The 21,216-nt window shown below is 42.2% G+C and overlaps 1 protein-coding gene across 1 annotated transcript in view; it reads left to right on the forward strand.

Moving 5' to 3' along the window:
* LOC115613039 (A-kinase anchor protein 13-like) overlaps positions 1-21,216 on the forward strand; it is a 134,091-nt gene that overhangs the window by 12,066 nt on the left and 100,809 nt on the right. The window contains exon 2 of the mRNA XM_030498056.1: positions 7,764-7,818. The gene's annotated coding sequence lies outside the window, so the exon portion shown is untranslated. The remainder of the gene's footprint in view (positions 1-7,763; positions 7,819-21,216) is intronic.

Consider the following 21,216-nt stretch of genomic DNA (forward strand, 5'->3'; position numbering starts at 1 on the left):
TTGCAAGATGGCAGGTGATTAGCACGAGGCTGTCCGTAGAGCTGAGGCTTGGGATGCTGTCCCACTTGGGTGACAGTGGGCAAAATGAAATTAAGGCAATGTTTCAGAATGTGAATTGAAAAAAGGCTTTCATTTTTGCCCCCTCCATGAAGGCAGTGGTGAAACACTCCCCTGCTGCGCCGTATTTTCCTTTTTTTAAACTTGTGGAATGGTTCTTACTTGATGTTGTGAAATGTAAATAACGCCAAGGTAGTGAACTCAGCATTCCTGGCTCCTTGGCAGTGTTTGTGAATGGAAACATCTGTCCGAGTCCCTCTGGTTTTCGCTTCCCTTGCACAGCTGCCCGCTTTAAGCTCTGCTCGGTGCGGGGCCATACATGCTGCCAAGTCCTGGAAACCCTCTCCTCAATTTTTGCATGTGTACACTGCGCAAAATGGAGGAAAATCTAAAATGTGCAATTAACTTCTTTTGCCTTCATGAGGATTTTAGTGCAAGTCATTAAAATATCTGGTGTTCTTGTGCCAGCCTGCGGCTGCAGGGCCCAGTGTGGGATAGACCTGATCTTGTGCTCTTGACAGAGTCCGGATCTTCTCCTGGTCCATGCATCTGGCTTGGATTTCCCTCTCAAATCACAACCCTTTGCTTGGCAAATAGCTATTCCCTGTCTCTCCTATTCTGATTATACAAATGGGCTCTGGCAGGGTGTAAGCTTCACTTCCAAAGCTCTGTTGGTTCGCAAGCTTGAGGATGGGTGGGAAGAGTTGAACTGCTTTTACATGAAACTACCTTAAAGAGGAGTGGGAGCAAAGGGGACAACACAAAACTGCAGCAGCAAGTGCGGAGAAGAGGGTAGGAAAGCACTCTGGTAATTCACTCCGTGTTTTTTCTTGAGCTTGAGTGGGAGATCTGTGTAGCTTTATACTAAGGGGGCATTAAAAAAAGAAAAGAAAAACCCAAACCAAAACCCCCAAAGCTAAGAAACCATGCAAAAAATGCAGGAAATACAAAATGAGTATTTTGTGATTATGAAAGATAGTAACCTGGGCTTTGGAGCTTTAGGTCACTTACAGGATGCTGACTTGGGTGGGTGTTGTGTACCTGCACCACTGACTACTCGTAAATTTTAGACAACGCTTTAAGATCTTTTTCATTTAAACTTGAGAAATTAGTATGTGTTTTTGTCATATTAGTGGGACTCAAAATTGCAGTGTCTTTACAAAGTGCTTTCTTTTTACTTTTCTACTTGCAATTTTAACCATAAATTGGGTAAAATGGGGAGAGGGAACAGAATGCTCTTGTTTATAAAGGTAGAAGTATCAACCGTTTTCCTCTCTTTTCCCAGCCTGTGTGTGTGGTGAAAGAAATACCAGCTTTTTAAACAGACCAGAAACCTTTCTAGCACACAGCATTGGCTTAAAGCGAGGCTGCATGGCCAGGTTTGGTGGGGTAGGGATACATTAGGTGAATCAGTACAACTGGCTGTGATGCATTTCTGAAAATGTTTTTGCATGTTTTTAAAGTTTTAAGCAATTTTTCTTTTGCTGTCAATACATGAAAAATGATTTCTCTAAGGGAAACCTGAACTGTGCTAGCCGGGGAGTAGTTCTGCATGCAGTATATCCAGTTCTGATAGAAAGTGGGTTATTCTTAACATAAATTACATACCAAGAGTTAACTAAGATTAAAATTACAGTGAGGACAGGCTAATAAGGGTTTTACTCTGCTTAGGAATTTGACTTAAAGCCTGCATTGGAGCCTGAAGTTGAATTTGAGCTGCCAATTCCTGTCCTGCCTGGAGTCAGCTAATGCAGGATTCTAACTAAATTATCCTTTTTCTATTTTTCTTTTCATTGGATAGATTTATAAAGAATTATTCTGATGATTTTGTTTTCCTCTTTGAGTCATTCCAAAAGCTAATACAAAGCATCACTACATAATGGGGGGGGGGGGAGGTGTCTGTGCTTCTGCTATCTCTGTAGTGTCTCTTCAGGATTTCCATCCCTGCAAATGATTGTTCAAGGCAAAGGTACACTAATATTATTTGATGAACAGGAAGTCTACAAATAGCTGTGGTATTTTGCCATAATTACATTTGCAGTGATGCAGGTGTTTAGTCTTGCCCATAGTCAGGAAAAGCAATGCTTCAAATAGATAGATCCGTAAGAACATACGGATGAGGAGGAGGGGTGTAGGTTTAACGGGAAGTACAGCAGCTAAGTTGAATTTCAGGGTTGAAAAAGGGGATTTCGGGACGTGTTGCTGATGGTGCTGCTGCCATGGCTTGGCTTTGTAACAGCTTTGGCTTATGCTTCTCACCTCCGAACCTCTCATCAGCTCATGTGATGCAAAACCCCTTCTCTTGGTAGTGTTGGTGAATGGAGGAGCTATGAGTTCACTCTTGAGCAGCTGGTTAGGTGACACCCCACGTCTCCTCCTGACAGCGGGAGTGTTAAAACACTTCATTAATACTTTACTTGAGCGCTCTCAATGAGATGGCTGAAGGAAATGAAATACTGTCATTAAAGTAATGCTGTCAGAAATGCCTGAAACCAGCTATATTGGGAGACTGACTCATCCTGCCCTTGCTCTGGGAGGATGGCTGGATGCAGTGGGAGGGTATCCTGTTTTTCGCTCAACTTTGTGACCTTGTATCACCAGCCCATGAGTTTAGTTGGGAACAGACTGATGCAGGAGAGAGGATGATACGCTAACAGGAATGTTTCTGTGGGTGATGCTCATAGCTGAAATGATCCTGGAATAGTTATTTTGAGAGGAAATCTTGGCTCATGTTTATTGAACTGAATGACCAAGAGCAGCCTGTAATGTGGGAGAAAATGGGATGGAGAGAAAGGAAGGAGGTGGTGAGAGGTACCAGAGATGTGGAGCACCACTTGTGTTATCTCTTCTAAATCCTCTGTTTTTCTTCTCTCCAGAGATTGTATTTTCCAAGTGGGCTCTGAGGTTTGGAAAAGAATTGGTTTGTGTGCAAGGAACAAGTATGCAGAGAATTCCTGTGCTGTACGTAAACTTAGTATGAGAGTTTATAACAGGGAGGTGCATGGTGACATCTTCAGTTGAGTCTGGCTCTGAAGCTTTAGGGATATAGCGAAATACCTGTGTGCCAGCCCATGTGGGCTGGTATAAAAATAAACAAATACAAAATATTGTCCAGTTTTAATATTGTTCTTGAGCTCTTCTCTCAACTTTGGATGTTCTTGAAGAATTAGCTTAAAAAGCAGTGCTTGAGATATTTAGGCAGAAATGATGCTGCCCCTCTAGAAAGGAGTCATAGAATCATAGAATGATTTGAATTAGAAGGGACCTTAAAACTCATCCAGTTCCAACCCCCTGCCATGGACACCTTCCACTAGACCATGTTCCTCCAAGCCCCATCCAGCGTGACCTTGAACGCTGCCAGGGATGGGGCAGCCACAGCTTCTCTGGGCACCCTGTGCCAGCGCCTCACCGCTCTTACAGGGAAGAACTTCTCCCTGATACCCAGTTATTCCAAGTGTCCAGTTAATCCAGCAGAATTGTGAACCAGCGCGTGGTACTGTGCCGGTGTGTGTTTACAACTGTAATAGTGAATGACTTGCTCTGTGAGACAGAGAGCTTCAGTACTGCCTTTTTGTTATAAATACAGCATCTTCTGTGCTATTGTTTAAAGACTCCTCTGAGAACTCTGATTTAATAGTGGAGCTGAGTGAATAATTCAGAAACTTTTGACCAAGTACTGTTTAAATTCTTAAATGAGCTCACCATAACCTTTTTATGCACCCCTCCTGCATGTGTCATACAAATATTAGAGTAATTGAGTTTTACTAGTGCAAATGTTTCTGTGAAACAAATTTTTAGAGCTTGATGTATGACTGTTTATGGAAAGGGGAATGTTAAAATCTCACACACCAGTGTCTATGCCAGAAACTTGTGCTTGCTTACTTAGGACGAGGGTGGGGGACGGGACCCTCGGCTTCGTTTGAGCAGTCTTAACGAACTAAGCTCGTTTGTCAGATGGACTCGTATGCAGTTTAAAAACTGCACATGCATTTAGAAGCATTTCAGCTGTAGCTCTCTTCCAGACCATTCTACAAACAGTAGCAGTACTTACTTTAAAATATTTGCCTTTTTCACATAAGTACTGTTTCTGACTCTTTTTCCTCTTCTCCCCCCTTCACATGAGATGAAGCAGCACATTCAAAATGCATCTGCTTAGCATCACTGAATAGCTTAACACAGGGATACTGACCACTGAAAAGTTATCTTTCAGGTTTGGTCTTCCCTTGGCTTGAAGTCCAGTTCAGGCTGGAGGACGGTGTTGCAGATGGGCATTTTGGGTGCATTTAGTACTACTACTCACATGTATTAATACTTACAAACTTGCTGGTGAAAGCCCATTAAAGTCACTTCTGAGTACTGATGGTCTTTGCAGGGCTTTTAACCAGGGTGTCTGGAGAACCTTCATTCATCTGCTTTTGAAGAGAAATGGAGGACCTAAAAATCAAAAGCCAGCTCAAGAGGCAGGGGTTGAGTATTAGGTAAGCAGCTGGGTGATGCCATGTTCTCAGTGGAGATTTGTTGCTTAATGGGTTACAAGAATTATTAGAGGCTGTTCATTCTGTTTGTACACAAACCTTCTCCTGTGCATGCCCTGGCAGCCCTCTAACCTTTCTGGCACCACCAAGCGAGTGCTGCAGCTTCCCTTGGAGGATGAGATGGGAAACCCATTCTCTTTCATTGTGTCACAAGTTTGCAAAGTCTGAATTGCATCTGCACTGTTTGCTCTGTGTTCAGAACAAGCAGGCTGTGTCCTGGCAATCCCCATTACAACATTCCATCCCTGGCAGTGTTCAAGGCCAGGCTGGACGGAGTCTTGGGTGACATGGTCTAGTGTGTGGTGTCCCTGCCCATGGCAGGGGGGTTGGAACTGGGTGATCTTAAGGTCCTTTCCAACTCCATTCTGTGATTCCCACTGAAGGAAACACACTTTGCACTTTGATAAACTTGTCCTTATTCATAGCGCTAAGCTGCAAATCAACATGTACAGTTGCTTTTGTGCATTGCAGATTTATCACAGCATGTTGTCTCTTTGGATGTTGTGTTGCAAAGCCTGTGTGGAGATAGGTGAGCAATATTACCCTTATTTACTGTGTGGGCAATCTGGGATTTGGCAGCTTCTGAAATACCCACTAAATCTGAGAGTTTGAGTAAGCTGCTGTAGTTTACGATTGCAGTTGGTGATTGCAACAGGCAGGATCTCCACCGCAGCACAAAGAGAGGGACAGAGTGCCAGCAGGGCTTTGCCTTAAGTGATGTGTATGAAGAGATGCAGGCTGGTGGCAGAATAGAAAGTGACTTTTGTCTCCTGGTTCCCTAATTCTGTGCTTCGTCACTAAGAAGAAATTACATGACCACTGAGCAGACTGTACAGCTTGAAGATTTGTATAGTTCATAATAACAAAGGAGAAACTGGATCAAAATAAGCTCTGGATTTTCTTGTAGCTCTTTGCGTTTTGGTTGTATATTGGTATTTTGCAAAGCAAGATGTAGTTTATCAGTCTTTGACAGCCTTGTCCCTGTTTACATAAGTATTTTTGATACTTCACCCTCCACGTAGCAACCTGAGGACCATCTCTGTTGGGTCTTTATGCAAATCTAGGCTTGGCTGTTCCCTCTTTCTTCACGATAGAGATTTGCACTCCATCCCTGTCTGATTCAAACTGGTGCCTGTCCAAAAATGCATCACTTCATCTTTGAAGTCTTCCTGTTCCATTTAGAATTGTCAGAGGGGAAGACAATTAACTTTGTGTATTTGGACTGGATGGAGTAATGAAGAAGTATAGCTGAGTTGTTTTCTTTCCTTTAAAGCTGAATACTATTTTCTGCTGTGGATGTTTCGCTTCTTGTTTATTTTACTAGTTAATTTGGAGAAGAATAGTCTGGGAGAGGGGAAGCAAGAGGCAGGGCTTACCCCTGAAACCATCATTGTTAGCCCTAATTTTTGGTAAAGCTTTGCTGCTTTGGCTCAACCTTTTTAAACTTGAGAAATGTGTATTTGTTTGTATTTCCATCTAGTTACATTTTAAAACTATTTTAACTATACCAGCTTGTTTAAACATTAATAGAGGGAACGTTTTTTAAGCCTCGATCGACTTTCCAGGCAGCTTTTCATCTGCCAGGTCCTATACTGGGCTCTCAGTGGTGGGGTTTTGCTTGGTTAGCTCTAAGAATCTGCAAAGCAACTGTTCAAAATTGCTGACACATGTTAAGTAATGTGGAAATCACCATCTTACTCTACTTAAGTCTGAGTGCTCATGTTGGCAGTAAGAACAGGATCTGACCCTGAGCCTGTTATTGAAATTTATGAAAATTATGTGAACTATCTTAATCTGGAGAGCATTTCTGGGCAGTGTCTTCCCTCTGACTCTGGCAAGTTTATCCTTTTGGTCTTGGGTATTGTTCTAAAATAAATAAATAATTTGCTTAGTCTCTTAAATATCCCATCCCATTCTGCCTCAGCCATGTATTTTTGAATTATCCAACCACGTGTGTGTACTTGATGCCAACTTAAGAGTAAAATCTCAATTCTGTAGTTGAATATCAGGAGAGGTAATGGCTAGTGCTAACAATGCTATTGGTATAATGTTTATTAATAAGAAATTCATCATCTTCCACTTCCCTCCTCCAAACCTCCAGTTTTCAGCTTTTGAGCAGCTGTAATCAGCCTGTACAACTTCCCTTCCTCCTCTCATGAATAAATCCAGCTACCTTATCTTCTCTATCGGAAAGTCTTCCCTGGTTTTAACAGCCTCTCGAGGAGCGTATAAAAGGGGCTTTCACTGCCTAACAGGAAGCGAAATGAATAGAGGAACTTTTGATAATGGCCTGTCTGTCTGAACGGAGGATCAGCCCGACTAAATTGTACCAGATTAGTGAATGATAGTGCTTCAGCCGGGGCCAGAATTGTAAGTTTTTAATCTTGGAAGAAGCAATGACTTCTTCCTATTAAACAGTGGTCAACTCCCTCTTTGATTTGGAGGCTTGCAGTCATCCGTATTCATTCAGTTAGTTTGGGTGGGTTTTTTTCCCCAGTCTGCATTCATGAGTGTTATCAAGCCCTGAGTGCTTTTTTCAGTAGCAGTGATTTTTTTGTTAGGATCTGTTGTGGCCACATGCCTCTTCAGCCAATAACTTGAATAACTTGCCTAGAATGAAGTCTTGTATGTCCCAGCTTTCCTAATATTGATCCATGTTGTGCTGCCTCATAGTCTTTTGCAATGAGACCTTGGGTGATCTGGGTATTGTTTTCATAAGCAACACTTTCGTTTCCTGCCACCTTCAGCCTTACTGGTGTAGATGATGACTCCTCTCTTCCCAGCCCTCAACTCGGTCCAAATTTACTGATAATCCAGCTTGATGGGAGGGACAAATGACTGAAAATCTAAATGGGGCAGCTTAGCTAATTGCCTTAGGCCTGGCTTGTCTGCTGGATAAGGCTGGTTTTATTGCAGTCCAACGTGATTGACATTGGAGGGATTGCACTGGCATAATACTGGCAACAGCAGCGGAAAATCTGCCCTATTGTTTCTGATATGTTTGCTGCCTGAGGAGCACCTTTTTGTTACAAATAACTGTCTGAAATGCAACTGATGGAGTGAATGTACTTCTTTTTCCTTTGAATCACTGTCTCTTCATGTTCCCAGGAAAACAGTGAGTGAGAGTATTATCCTACTTACTAAAATTCGCCTTTCTCTGTGTTTTTTCAGGCCTTTTCTCTTGGATTTTAGTACTGGAAAACTCTCTAATGACAACTTTGCTTAGGTAAGTGAAGCAAGGTTTTTTTGGTGGGTTTTTTTTTAGAATCACTTCCCCTATTTTAACTTCTTCTGCATGTTGTGTTGTAACTGAGCTGCCAGCTGTACTGCGTGTGCTGTGGTTCAAGCTAGAAAGACATAGTAAACAAAAGTAGGGGTAATGTCTATAGTGTGACATAAGGACCTCATTAATTTAATCAAATGAAGTGGTGCAAAATAATGAAATACAACTTTCATCTGCATATAACTAAATCTCACCAATTTATAACATTCTTTTTCCAAGAGATCTTTTGCATTTTAATTCTTTTTTTTCTGGAAAGTAAACTTGTTTTGTTGGTATCACTTAGTGTCACTATGTTAAGAAAATGAAGCTTTAATACTTCCAGGTCTGTACATACATTTGCTCTTCCTCCACCCCATTCTCTTCCCTCTTTCCCTCAACAGTCCTAGGCAGGAGTTTCTGACATGGAGGGCAAATCATAAGAAGCTTGAGAGTTAAAACTCTCAAATCTATAAACATTTATTTTTTTAGCCTAAAAACCTAACACCCCTCTTCCATCTTCTGAACCCCATCTGTACCTCCAAAATGCTAAATTCAAGCTGGTCAGTGATAAACAGGATTTCTGAGTGAAGATTTCTGATGGTCTTGTCTACTTCTGAATACCTTTGCAAACCCAGTTCCTGTGCTGCTACATAAGCAAAGGGGCATTCTTGAGAGCCCAGTTGCAGCCCAGTGGTGGCTTGAGTGATGGATGGAAGACCTAACTGTTCCACTGTATTTTCCTTTCTGTGTGATGGAAAGAAGATTTGATTGACCTCCGATGCAAGGCAACAAGTTCATCCCCAGATATGCAGCTAATTTGATATATTAGTTGGAGTTGCTTGTAATCCTGGATGAGGCCAAACAGCAACTGCAGTGTTCATGTGGGAATATAGTATCCTAGCATCTATGCTGACAAAGATGAAAGTGCTGCTGTTCTTTGTAAACTGTCTGTGAAAGGGTTTTCTCTCTGTGTGTTTTCTGCTGCTGGGTCCATAGCAGTACCCACCCTCTCTCCCTTTTGATCTCCTTCCAGTGGATGGCCAGCATGGGAGCTTCTGGCCTCTGTCCCTTGAGATGATGGACTTCTGTGAAACAAAACTGGTCCAGTCTTAAACCAGAAGTTTTTTCCAGTTTGTCTCTCCCTGGCATTTGTCCCTCTTCAGTGAGGACTTCAGGAGAGTGAGTGAACAGGTCTTTAGCCTTATGCCCTTATTTCAGCAAAATAGGAAACTCTAGAGAGGCTCTTGGGTTTCCTTTACTTATCCTTTTGGGCAGCTGGTCTGAGTTTATCTATCTACCATTCCTTTGCCAGGGTACTGAGCTCAAGGTATCTTGTGTAGTGTGGCTTTTGTCTTTTCCAGAAACACATGTGAACTGGCTGGTGGCCTTCAAGCCTTGGGTGCTGGTCCTAAGGTGGACTTCCTAGTTCTGATAGATGGTCTGGTGGTTTGCTGAACTGTGAGCAGGAGTGGACTGCAATACAGAGCCGAAGCAGGATGTACTGACATCCTTTGTATTTTACTAATTCAGAGAAAAGACCTTAGCAGAGCTATCTATGGTACATGTCCAACGTGTTGCTCCTGAGACATGCCTGCTTGTTCCAGGTCACAGTGTACTCGCAGTTCCTTTGTGTAGCTTAAGGAGTGACTAACTAGCAGCCTGAGGCGGTATTTATTGATGCTGCTGCCTGTCCAGGGAGTGGAGAGGACTCTGCAAACCCAAGAAGTGTTTAGGCAGCAATTTTAAATCCTTTTTAACTTTGTCTGTTAGACACATCTATGAATATATGCAGAGCTAGCTAATAAATAACCCAGGGAATGGTGGTTAAGAGGAAAGGACATAATTAATTCTGTCGTATTCTGTGCTTTATAGTTGGATCCAGAGCAGTAGTGCGTTATGCTGGAATGGTAAACACTGCCATTATTCAACAATGAACCATGTGCGAGGCTAATGCTGTTTTCCTCCTTTTGGTGTAATAATTTTTGTGGTTTGAATATCTCAGATGGTCTTTGTTTGGTACAGTGGAAGCCTGATGAAGCCCTTCCCTTTCCGGAGGGTCATTAACTCCTTTATTTGAGCTGAGTTTTGTACTGATGCTGCTTTGCTGACACAGAACGTGTGCTGTTCGAGAAGGCTCTTACTGTGTTTGCTGTGGTCGGGGTGCTTGGCTGTAATTCCTACAGTATAGTTTGGAGGGAGGGTATTTCTGTTGCATCAGGTGATCCCTTTTCAACTCCCCACATTACAGTGTTGACCTGGCTTAAACACACGTGCCACATAAAAATAATGCCTTTTCCTGGAGATGCTGTTAAAAAGCCAAGATGACTTGCATCTGTTTCTTCCTTCCCCCTGTACCAGAGTGCAGAGGAAAGGCCTTACTGGCAAATGCAACTTTACATGGTCCTTCCAACTTAATGTTTTTCCCATTTTTATTTTTTTTAGTGGGGACAGGGATATGGGGAGAATCCTCCATTTGCATCTTATAATGTTTAAAGCTGGTGTGGGAATGATGATACCTTTGCTGAAAGGTATAGCTGTCACGGTAAAAAGTTACCTAAAGCAAGGTAATTAACTTTTTGGCTTCTGATGAATACTGATAGTGGAAACAAATGCTAAAGAGATTGCAGTTTGAAGCTCCCCCCTTATAATTACTCATAACAGCCTCTCCCAACTCCTCCACACTTTTTGTCTTAGCAAATTTCTTGATGTATGTATAGTTGGACTCAGAAAAAAACAGCAGAGACCTTATGTACCTATTCACGTCTGGACCTTGCTCTGGACAACCAGCCTGAATATCAGAAGATCACTTGAGTTTGCATAAATGAAGATGTGTATATCCTAGAGCTGGTGGTTGTGCAGCCCCTCAACGCCCCTTCCTGTGGAGTTTTCTTACAAGTTTTGCAGCTCTGGCTCTTCCAGCTGAAGTCTTGGGCAAAACACATGCATGGAGACACCAGTGGAATAGCTGATGCAGCTCAGCAGCCGCCTCCAAAAATAAGTGGTGGAAGGATGCCTGTTTCTCTTAGTAATATTTTCTTTGGAAGATGAACATCTCCTCAGCATGTCCTTGGCTCTCTGTGTCTCCCTAACAAACTATAGCACTGAATACTCCTTCTCTTCCACTGCTCCCAGCTCAATTGAAAAGTCCCTGCTTAAAAGCAACATGGTAAACTATTTCTGTGCTCCTTCAGGGTCTGCTGCTTCTGATTGCAGAAAGCTTGCAAAATGCCCAGGAATTCGAAGAGGGAGTCCTTCCTTGGCATGGATTCAAAAGAAGTTGTGTGTTGTTAACTTGCATAAGCTCTCTCTTCGAAATATAAAATATTATTTATATTTAGGGGGAGGGACCTGATAGAAAATCATTAGCCCTTGGTGGGTGACAGGAAGGACATTGACTGGAGGGGCTATTGTTATGTGGTTAATGTGCTGTTTATTTTGCAGCCAGTCATCTTTCCCTTTTGCTGAGGCAGATGGAGGGATTCCCAGCTCCACAAGCATAACCCCGGGAGAGATTAGTTGGTTTTAGGTTTCGCCACTTGGATGGTGAGGTTAGCCTGAGACAGTGATGCATCCCTGTGTATGGAAATGGTCTTGGACCAGATCATGTCTAGCAATGTAAAGCTTGAGAAAGGACCAAGAGGTCAACTTCAGCTTCTTAAGGAATGCAATATATGTTCATTCTGTGGCATGTGGGGACTGCTGCCTTTTTTTATTCCAAAAAGGGTAAAAATGTAGTTACAAGTTCATGTGGTTTTTTAAATGCTCTAGTTAGAGTTATAGTTAACTCTAAAGTAGAACCTGCTTTACACCTACATAAATATTTCTATTGGTGATGCTGAAGCACTAATGATAAAGAATCCTAATGTAGTTTTTTCAGAGCTAAAAAGCAAAGAACATTTTCCCCAGTCTCTGCCTCATAGTACCCTTCCTCCACTGTCTCCCTACTACCAAGCTAAGCAATGTCCTCAATCTGCAGATACCAGGACTGACTTATTTTTGCATCAGTAGTAGTATTAAGTAATTACTCTGCACCTCTACTACTTGCTACAGAAGTGAGCTCTTCTGCTCGTGTCAGTTAAAGGTTTGACATTCTTGATGGTGTCTAGAATTCTAAACTGAAGCTCTGAAACAGGCTAAAATGAACAGAGGCTTGTTTCCTCTTTGCTCACATGGGCACTTATCCACTTCCCCATCTGCTTTGACTTTGAAGATTGCTGAGGTTCTTCCTCTGTCTGACCCACTTGGCATAAGCTAGAGATTATCTTTCTTCAACAGCCAAGTTTATAGGGCTTCAGCTTATTCATAAATAATCCTTGGAGTTTTGAGTGCTGCCTTTCTCCTTGTTTCCCGTTCAAAATTGACTTGCTGTCATTTGTGTGCAAATTGAGGAAATGCTTTTTCAGTCTTTAGGTACAGGGGAGATTTGGTGCAATAACTAGGTAAGAGGGCATGTAAAGTGTGCTGAGGAGATTTCAGTCAGTATCTGTGATTTTAACTGTTTATCTTGTGCAATTTCTATTTGTGGTCCTAGCACAAAAGAGCATCAACCACAGAGGAGAGCTTTGCTCTGCTAGCTCTTGTACAAGCACAGTTCCAGAGTGCAAAACCAGTGTGAGACAAACTACAAGACCTGGATACACAGAAACATCTTTATGGAAACATGATTTCTTTAATGTACTCAGAAGGACATCGTGATGCTCTTGCTTTCACACTCAAGTACCTGCACCAGTAATGGGCTTGCATGTGTGAGTGGTTGTTTTGAGGTAGCATTAAAACTCACTTTCAGCTTTACTGAAGATAATGTTGTTTTGAGCTGGAAGGTTGCAGTCTTGCTGTGTTTGGGCTGTTGGGTTACAATTGTGGCACCTGCGACTCAAATCTGCTCAAATCTCTGCACACTGTGAAGATGACCTCTCCTGTTCCCATGCATGCTGTGGCATGAGAGTTTTGTCTATCAATAAGAGTAGCTATCAATAGTAGAAGCAGATACAAGGTTTTATAGAATCGGTGGCTAATTCTCAGCTGCTTTAATGTTGAAATTAAATTTATCTGAAATATGAAAATCCCCAAACCTTGCTCTGAATTTTTGTACATCCCAGTCAGGCAAGTCTAACAGGAACCAACTTTCATCTAAGGCTCTCTGTAGTTACTAAACCTTTGACTTCTGTGTGTTTGTAGATATAAATTAATAAGAAGAGTAAAAGAATAAGTATCTTTGTTTTGGCCTTTCTTTGATAAGGGAGTAGTGGGACAGCCAACACAAATAATGTATGAAAGGTTTTGTAGTCTTGCTGTCTTTAAACTCTTATTTCAGCATTGGTGGGCATGTGACAGACACCACTTTTGGTGGACTTGGAGGTTCTGCAGTCCAGTTTCTCTTGACTTGAACATTCAGGCCTTGTGATCTGCATGTGGTCCTTCTGGCCTCTTGGTAGCAAGAGATCTTTGGAAAGATAGGCTGTAATTTTGTCCTGCTTTGAACATATGCAACTCCAAGTATTTCCTATTAGATGTACTAGGAGTATAAACAAACTGTTTTGTTTAGTGTAAGCTCTTTATCCCGATAGAATTGGAGACATCTTATAAAGCAATGACTGTAAACATAGAATTAATATTTATCATTATTTAAATAAACATAAATCAGATACACAAATAACACAGCAGTTCCCAGCTGAGGGACCTGAAAGGCAGACCTACTTGGATGTAGGTTGTGTACTTTTTGTCCATTTCCCTATAAAATTTAAGGCATTTCATATCTAACTAATACCTTTTTAAATCTGTGTCAATGATAGAATGGAATATATTGCAGTGGGCAGATTTTTAGCTTTCAAGTTACAGAATGCACATAGGAGGCATACAGGATGAGTAGATGTTAAGGATGGCAGATATTTTGTAGGTCTTCTGGTGCAGCATCCTTGCCCACGCTAGTTAGCTTGAAAGAGGACTCCAAATCGAAGCCTTTAAACTGGAAATTACTGGGTAGCATGTTGTAAGAAGTCTTGTAGAGTGTTGGGAGTAGATGAGTAATTCCAAAATCGTAATGCTAGAGAGAAGTTCCCATGCCAGGCTGTTAAATTTCACTGCTGTGTTAATGAGAAAGGAAAAAGCACCTTAGGCTTTTATGAAGTTTTCCCAACTCTGTTGAAGCTCTCTCGCATTAGATGCAACAACAAAACAATCAAGCACTCGTCTGGGTGCCAGCAGCCTTCTACTTCCAAACTAATTCTGTTTTTATGAATTGGTGTTAACTTCTTGAACAATAAAGTTTAAAACTTGGAGATGAACATGGGGAGGGATGGGGAAGAGAATTGCGTTCTTGGTGGCGAAATGACTTCTGGCTCTCCAATTTGGTTTACCAAGTGGCTATTTATTTTTCATATATAAAAAGTAAAATTTTACCTTTGAGGAATTTTGTTTTAAGGAGTGGAGGAGCTCATAGTGCTTTCAAGGCCTGGGTTCAGCTCATAATCCAATAGTGAATTCAGTATCTTCATAGACTGAGGGTGGATGAGCTGTTAGTTCAGCAGGCTTTTAAAGAAGATTATGAATTTGCAGATGTGTGAGGGGCTGGGGGGGAAGCCCTTGCCTCTAAGTGGTGGTAAAATGTAAAACTCGTAAGTATGGCTCTGATCAACATCCATTTCAGTGTTCCCATAAAAAGCTTATGACTTGGCAGGGCTTCAGGGACTGAAAAAAAAATAATGCCCTGTATACAACATATTTTATTAATGTTGAAGGAGTAACATTGCTGTGTTTCAGTGTCTGCCACTGCACAGAATAAATTCAATTTGGCTCTTGTAGACTTTGGCTTTTCCCCTGAATAAAACAAGGTGTGACTTCACATCTGCTTTTTCCTAGTAGTCTTGTATTAATCAGGAGTATACATATTCCCAAGTTTTGGCTAGGTTTCTTTTCCTTCTTTAATTCTCCTGTGTTGCAGAGTAAATTCATGATTCGTGACCCTCAGTTGGGACTGTAAAGTGCATTCACTTAAACCTTGATGTTAAGCATCACATCCCACTTTCTTGCTGTGATGACTTTTTGCCTCCTTTTAAGCTCTATGTAAAGGTGAATTTGAAATTAGGCAGCTGAGAAAGAAGTAGTCTGTTAAAACTTGGCAAATGTGGTTGACCCAATAAAAGCCATTTAAAAAAATAATGTATTTTTAAGGGAAATCAGTGTTGTAAAACTTAAAGATGAAATTGCTGAAGATAATTTGTGTATCCAAAATGCTAGGGAAGACAGATAAGACAATTGAACCACAAAATCCCAATTTACAACCACGTACCAGTGTTGCTTTGGAAAAATCACCTCTGCGTTGGGCTTGGCTGGTGATCAAGGAATGGCTTAGGGAGACAGCTGGAGTGGGATCACTTGCGGTGTGCAAGGCATCGGGTCACGCTCTGAAACAGGAGTCTGAATTCAAATACTGAACGCTGGCCTCTTTTAGCAAGCGCTGTGCAGCCTGCCTGTAGGATGCAGTCTGGGTTCTTTGAGCCAGGAGAAGTGTGGGTATGTGACTTCTTAAATGTAGTTTTTGCTCCCTGAGTTATTGTGCTGGCTTTGGATACGTTAGAGTTAGTTCTTTCTGTAGTAGATGGCTGTGTTTTGGATTTGTGCTGAAAACCATGTTGATAAAACAGGGATGTTTTAGTTGCTGCTGAGCAATGCTTACACAGAGTCAAGGTCTATTTTGCTCCTCACCCCACCAGTGAGTAGGCTGGGGGTGCACAAGGAGTTGGGAGGGTACACAGCCAGGACAGCTGACCCCAACTAACCCGAGGGATATCCCATACCATACGACATCATGCATATAAAGCTGGGGGAAGAAGGAAGAGGGAACGTTTGGAGTGATGGTGTTTGTCTTCCCAAGTAACCATTACATGTGGTGGAGCCCTGCTGTCCTGGAGATGGCTGAACACATGCCTGCCAATGGGAAGTGGTGAATGAATTCCTTGTTTGGCTTTGCTTGAGCATTTTGCTTTTTGCTTTACCTATTAAACTGTCTTTACCTTAACCCAGGAGTTTTCTCACTTTTATCCTTCCGATTCTCTTTGCCATGCCAGTGGGGGGAAGTGAGCAAGCGGTTGTGTGGTGCTTAGTTGCCAGATGGAGTTAAACTATAACAGTTATCATACCATTAAATACTGAGATAGCTGTATCTCCATCTTATGCTTCTAATTTGTGGGTGCTATTGCTTAATATTTATAAAGCACTTGGAGCACTTTAAAGTGCTGTAGGATTGTAAAATACTTCATTTGTTTGTGCACACTCTGAAATGTGGAGATTTCCAGCTCCTGCAGCACAGGCGCTTGGCTGAAACATGCAGGCTCTCCATGACCTGATTCTCTCCTTGTTTGCTCACTCCTATTTGACCCAAGCCATCGGTTCTTTCCTTGTCCTCCCTCCTGCCACAGGCTTGTCAGTCTGTCCCTCGGATCAAGCAGTTCTGTTCCACCCTCCTCCACAAGGGTTCAGGGCCAGGCTGGATGGGGCTTTGAGCAGCCTGGTCTAGTGGATGGTGTCCCTGTGTGTGGCAGGGAGGTTGGACTAGGCCGTCTTTAAAGGTTCCTTCCAACCCAAACCATTACGGTATCCTTCATAGAAGCCCCTTCAAAGCTAATAGGGGTTCTTACCTCTCCTTGCCCTGTTTTACAGGTGCCCGTGGAAATCTTGACCTTCTTCCCCGTGCGTTTGAGGTTGGGCGTTGGTTCCTGGAAGCAAACAAAGCATTTCTACTAGTTTCTTCCTTGTCTCTCCCACAGGCCCTACACAGAGGTCTGGCAGTTGCCCTTTAGGGAATCCATTTGGACTTTTCATTTACTTCCCCAGGGAGGAGTTGGGTGAGCCTCAGCTGCTTTTCTCCCCATGTTGGCCATGCAGATCCTTGGAGCTGGAGAAGTGTTTAAGGGCAGCAGCCAGACACTGACTGAGGTTGGGGATGGATGTGCCAGTGGGTGAAGGCTACAAGCCAAAAGTGTTTTGGTGCTGCCTGTGGCAGGGACAGAGTGAAAAGGTGCTTTTTCAGGAGGGATTGTGGGAAGGTTCATCTGGAGCTGATGTGGCTATTGTGGCTAGATGTGGTACTCCCTCAGCAGAAGTCATACTATAATGGACACTGCTGCCTTTGAGACACTCACAGTGCTTCTCTCTGACCTATAAATGTTTGGAAATTTTTTTGGTATTCACCGGTTCTAGACAGCTGAAAACCACCCATGTGAGCATGATTTGATTAGTTAGTGGAAGAAATTCCCACTTCCCAGATCAGAGTTGGCTGGACTTTTAAAGAGGCTTAACATATTATCTGCAGATGAAAACAGAAGTTTAACACTGGACTGTCTAGCAAGAGTTGCAGAAATACCAACTGCTTCATCAACAGCTGAAATGCTTTTGTTTGCAACCAAACTGAAGCTCCCTGGTGTTACCTGTGGTGCTGGCAGCAGTGTTTATGGCCAGCATCCTCTGAAGAAAAAAAAGCTCATGTAACTTGGTCTGCCTCCCCTTGCTGAGCCAAAGCTTTAATTCAAGCGTGGATAAAGCAAGGAATTTGATCAGGCTCCTAATGTCGGTCGCTTCTTGAGTGAAGTGAAAAGGAGTAGAGCAGAGTTACAGAACACAAGGTTTTTCTTGTGAAATCTGAAGGGTTTGGCAGGCCCCTCAAAATATGCATTAATAGTCCCAGTCAGGTTGCTGCATACTCTGGTTCTTGCTGTTACCCTTGTGTGATGAGCTTGCTGCATGGATGATACAGATGAATTTGTTTTGTCCTGTCAGCAGATTCCCTCAGCATCTCTCAATCTTGGGTATTTATGGCTTGAGATAAGGTATGTGTTGAGTTGCACTTAATCCTAAATTAGGTCTATACTCAATCTAGCAAAAGGGTAAAAATTCTGTTATGCTGGAACCTTTCCTGGGGTGTTATGTGGGTTTTCTTAAAATAAAAATGAGGGGAAGTGAAAGGAGAATAGATGTTTGAGGAGTTTCAGTTACTATAATGTTTGCCTACTGCAGCATTAACTTATATTTCACACCTTTTCCCAGGGGTTGGAGAGGAAAGAAAGGAAGGGGAAATTGGTTGTACAATTTTAGCTAAAGTAGGTTAGCACTTGTTAAACTGGTGATTGTTATGAAGCTAAGTGGGGTTGTTTTTTAATGCTTAGCTATATGTAACCTTTGCTGTTTATGCCTGTTGGAGAAGTTAATCTCTCGAAAAGGTGCTGAGCTGCTTGGCTTGGTGTGGTTGCCTCAGCTACGGGAGCATAAACCAGTAATGCTGAGGGAAATGGAGGGATAAACATTTGCTGTTCTTTATTTGTATGTGGAATTACAAGAACCTGGCGTATGTTTAGTGACTTGGAACAATTTTATTTGAAGGCTGGCTTGGTCATGACCTCCGCACATTTACATAATGAATGAAGTATTCAAGGCATTGCTATTTAATAAGAAAATCTGTTAAGATTGCAGTCCCTTTATTTCTATCAGCTGACCTTGGACTGGCTAACCAGCCAATTTTGCTTAATCTGTTTTTTTTTTTTTTAATTAAACATGTACTTAATGGAATAACTTACTGGCATTTAATCAAAGCATCTATGAAGCTTGCCCATTTCTCCATGTACTGCACAGGTTGAAAAGCTTTGCCAGTACACAGCTTTAAAATACCAACACAGGTTGATATTTTAAATGCATAAAAGCAAAGGAAAAAAGGGATTAATGTAAGACCTATAGAGATTGTTTGTTGGTATTCCTGTGATCTGATTGCATCTGTAGTTTCTCCTAAACTTATATTCATATCACACCATGGGATAATAAAGCGCCACTCACTTGGTGGCTCTAGAGTGGCATTTATCAGCATAGCCTCCTCAGAGAAAGCTGACTTATGCTGTAACCTCTCCCTCCCCGGTGTGATCATGGGTGTGTTTGGCCTTCCATTCAGCTGGTGTATTTATAGAGCTGAATTGGACTTTTGTGGAGAGGGAGAAGGAGGTTGGCCATTGCAGGATCTCCCTTGTGGAAGCGCTGATGTCCTCTGCAGCTCATGTTGTTTGGTGTCTTTCCCAGCTTCTTCCCAAGCCCTGGGGAATGGGTTGGACAAGGTGTTTGGCATCTTGAGTTTGGAGAGTGTGCTGGGAGGTTGCTTGTGTAATTCAATGACTCTTCCATTTTAATGTGCAGTATTGGGGCTATTTGAGCACCTTTAAAAAACAGGCCCTATAGAGAGGATAAGGAAGATGTCCAAATGTGACCCCTCATGTTGTCTCTTTATATGTGGTAATTGACGCCAGGTTGAGAAGTCTTCTTGCAGACAGATGGGGTATAGGTGTTTTAGGCACAAATAATGATGTAGAATGATGCTTGCTGACATTTATGGATAATACTGGAAAAGTCAATGTTCTTTCCTGACTGCTGTTAGCCTCTGTGCTTAGCTTCTATGCTGCCGCAACCCAAGATGTGTGGTCTATGTTACTAAAAACATATAGCAAATAAACTTGTCCAGGCAAGAACATGGCCTTGATGCACAATTGCTACCTAGAGCCTTAGGCCTGAAAGTAATATTAGTGTTGGAGATGGTGGTAAGGAGTAATCTTCCAGGTCTCTCTCTATATTTAGTCCTTTTAAGGTTTTAGCTATGCTCTTGAACTATAATTTTTTTAATTGCAAGGGACATAAATCTTCTTGTTACATTACAAGGGAATGCAAAACCCCTACCTTCCTTCAATTCACAGTACATTCCTCATATTAAAGAAGAAAAAAGTGCCTGATAGTGATGCTGAAAAGCATACACCTTTTGAAGCTGTGTAGAGATGAATATTCAACATATGAGCCAGGAGCAAGCTACAGCAAGGATTATGTGGGAGCTTTGTGTGGGAGGAATTTAACTCACCCATGGTTTACATAATATAAAGACCCCTCTTTCCTTGACTTGCAGGAGTACCCCCACTGAAGCCAGAGCTGCTATTCACATGAAGGAGGATTTGTAGATTGCAGTCCAATTTAGATGTATTTATTTGTGTAAGACTGGCTCAGTAATACAGATAATGCACAATTTATTATGTCTGTTAAACTTTCAGATTTCCATCCTGTTTAGGAAGAATTCACTGGACTTTATCACTCTGAAAAATGAGCCTGTCATTTCCTGAAGAGTAATAAAGAGCATTGGCAAAGATTGTAATGTCTTTCAAGACCCAACTGCGTTTCTGTGTAGTGTTTGTGGGCTGCCTGGCACAGAGTGCCCAAAAGGCCAGTTACAGGTTCCTTGGTGTTATAATATCTAACCGACCAAAGCATGGCTGGTTGAGCATTGCCAGTGGTTCTTGACTTTGTCTGTGACTTACAGTGCATAGTAAGAACAAAGTCCCATTATACAAATATGGGAGGGTGGTGGAATCAGAAGGAACTTGCTGGGAATTGCCTTTTTATGGAGGAATTGGGAGACTCTGCTCCTGGAAGAGATCTTCTGTCAGATGCAAGGATGCAGCGTCAGCCTTTGTACCTTTTCCTTGCAGTGCTTTTGGGAGGCTGTCATTGTCTTGGGATATCTCTATTTCTTTGCTGTGATTGCACATACTCCTTGAATTCTTTGAATGTGTTGAGCACCTTTCTTAATCATACTACACGTGACTGTTGTCTGAACATCAACCCAGGTGCTCATCCTTTCCATCTAAGCTCTGATGCATCTGGTGGCATTTGTTTGAGAACTTTTCCTCTTGTTGTTCATATTCCCTTCCTCGCCCTGTGAAGGCACAGGGTTATATTAGGTATTCTTTCCTCTGGCTGCTCCAGTTCAGAAAAGGCTGGAAAATTCTCCTTCAAGAATCAGTAAGGATTTTCTGGCTGCCTTAGGGTACTTTCCATCCAATCTTCACCTTTGCTGTGCATTGCCTTGTAACAGCAGCACTTCCCCAGAACAAGGTGTACCTAAGAGGTAGAAAACATGCTGCTGTGGTAGTTAATTGCCATGGATGCTGATGCAGAGTAAGTTCGTGTGGCCAACAGCAGTAGTCAAAGCCAGTTTTTAGCAAGTTTGAAGCTGGGTGTGAGAGCTGGGTTGCTGGTGGGCCCTTTCAAATGAGAAGAAACACAAGCTGCTGGCTTTCCAGATTTATGATTTGGTGAATAAAGGACAAAGGATCTATTTTGCCAGGTGGGTTAGAGATTAAAGCAGCAGCTGGACAGAGTAGAACAAGCACTATTTTGCTAAGTGCACAAACAGCATTATGCAGTGCTGCCTCTGTACACCTTTAGTGTCTATTCCTCTCGTGTTCCCATCCACCCAGTGCAAAACTTTTGAGGATGGAAACTAAGGTAGACTCATGCTGTTTATTGTCACTGAAGGGTAATGCTCAGTGCCTTGTTTTTCCCCTT

Source organism: Strigops habroptila, chromosome 9 (genome assembly GCF_004027225.2).
Source record: "Strigops habroptila isolate Jane chromosome 9, bStrHab1.2.pri, whole genome shotgun sequence".
Taxonomy (NCBI): Eukaryota; Metazoa; Chordata; class Aves; order Psittaciformes; family Psittacidae; genus Strigops; species Strigops habroptila.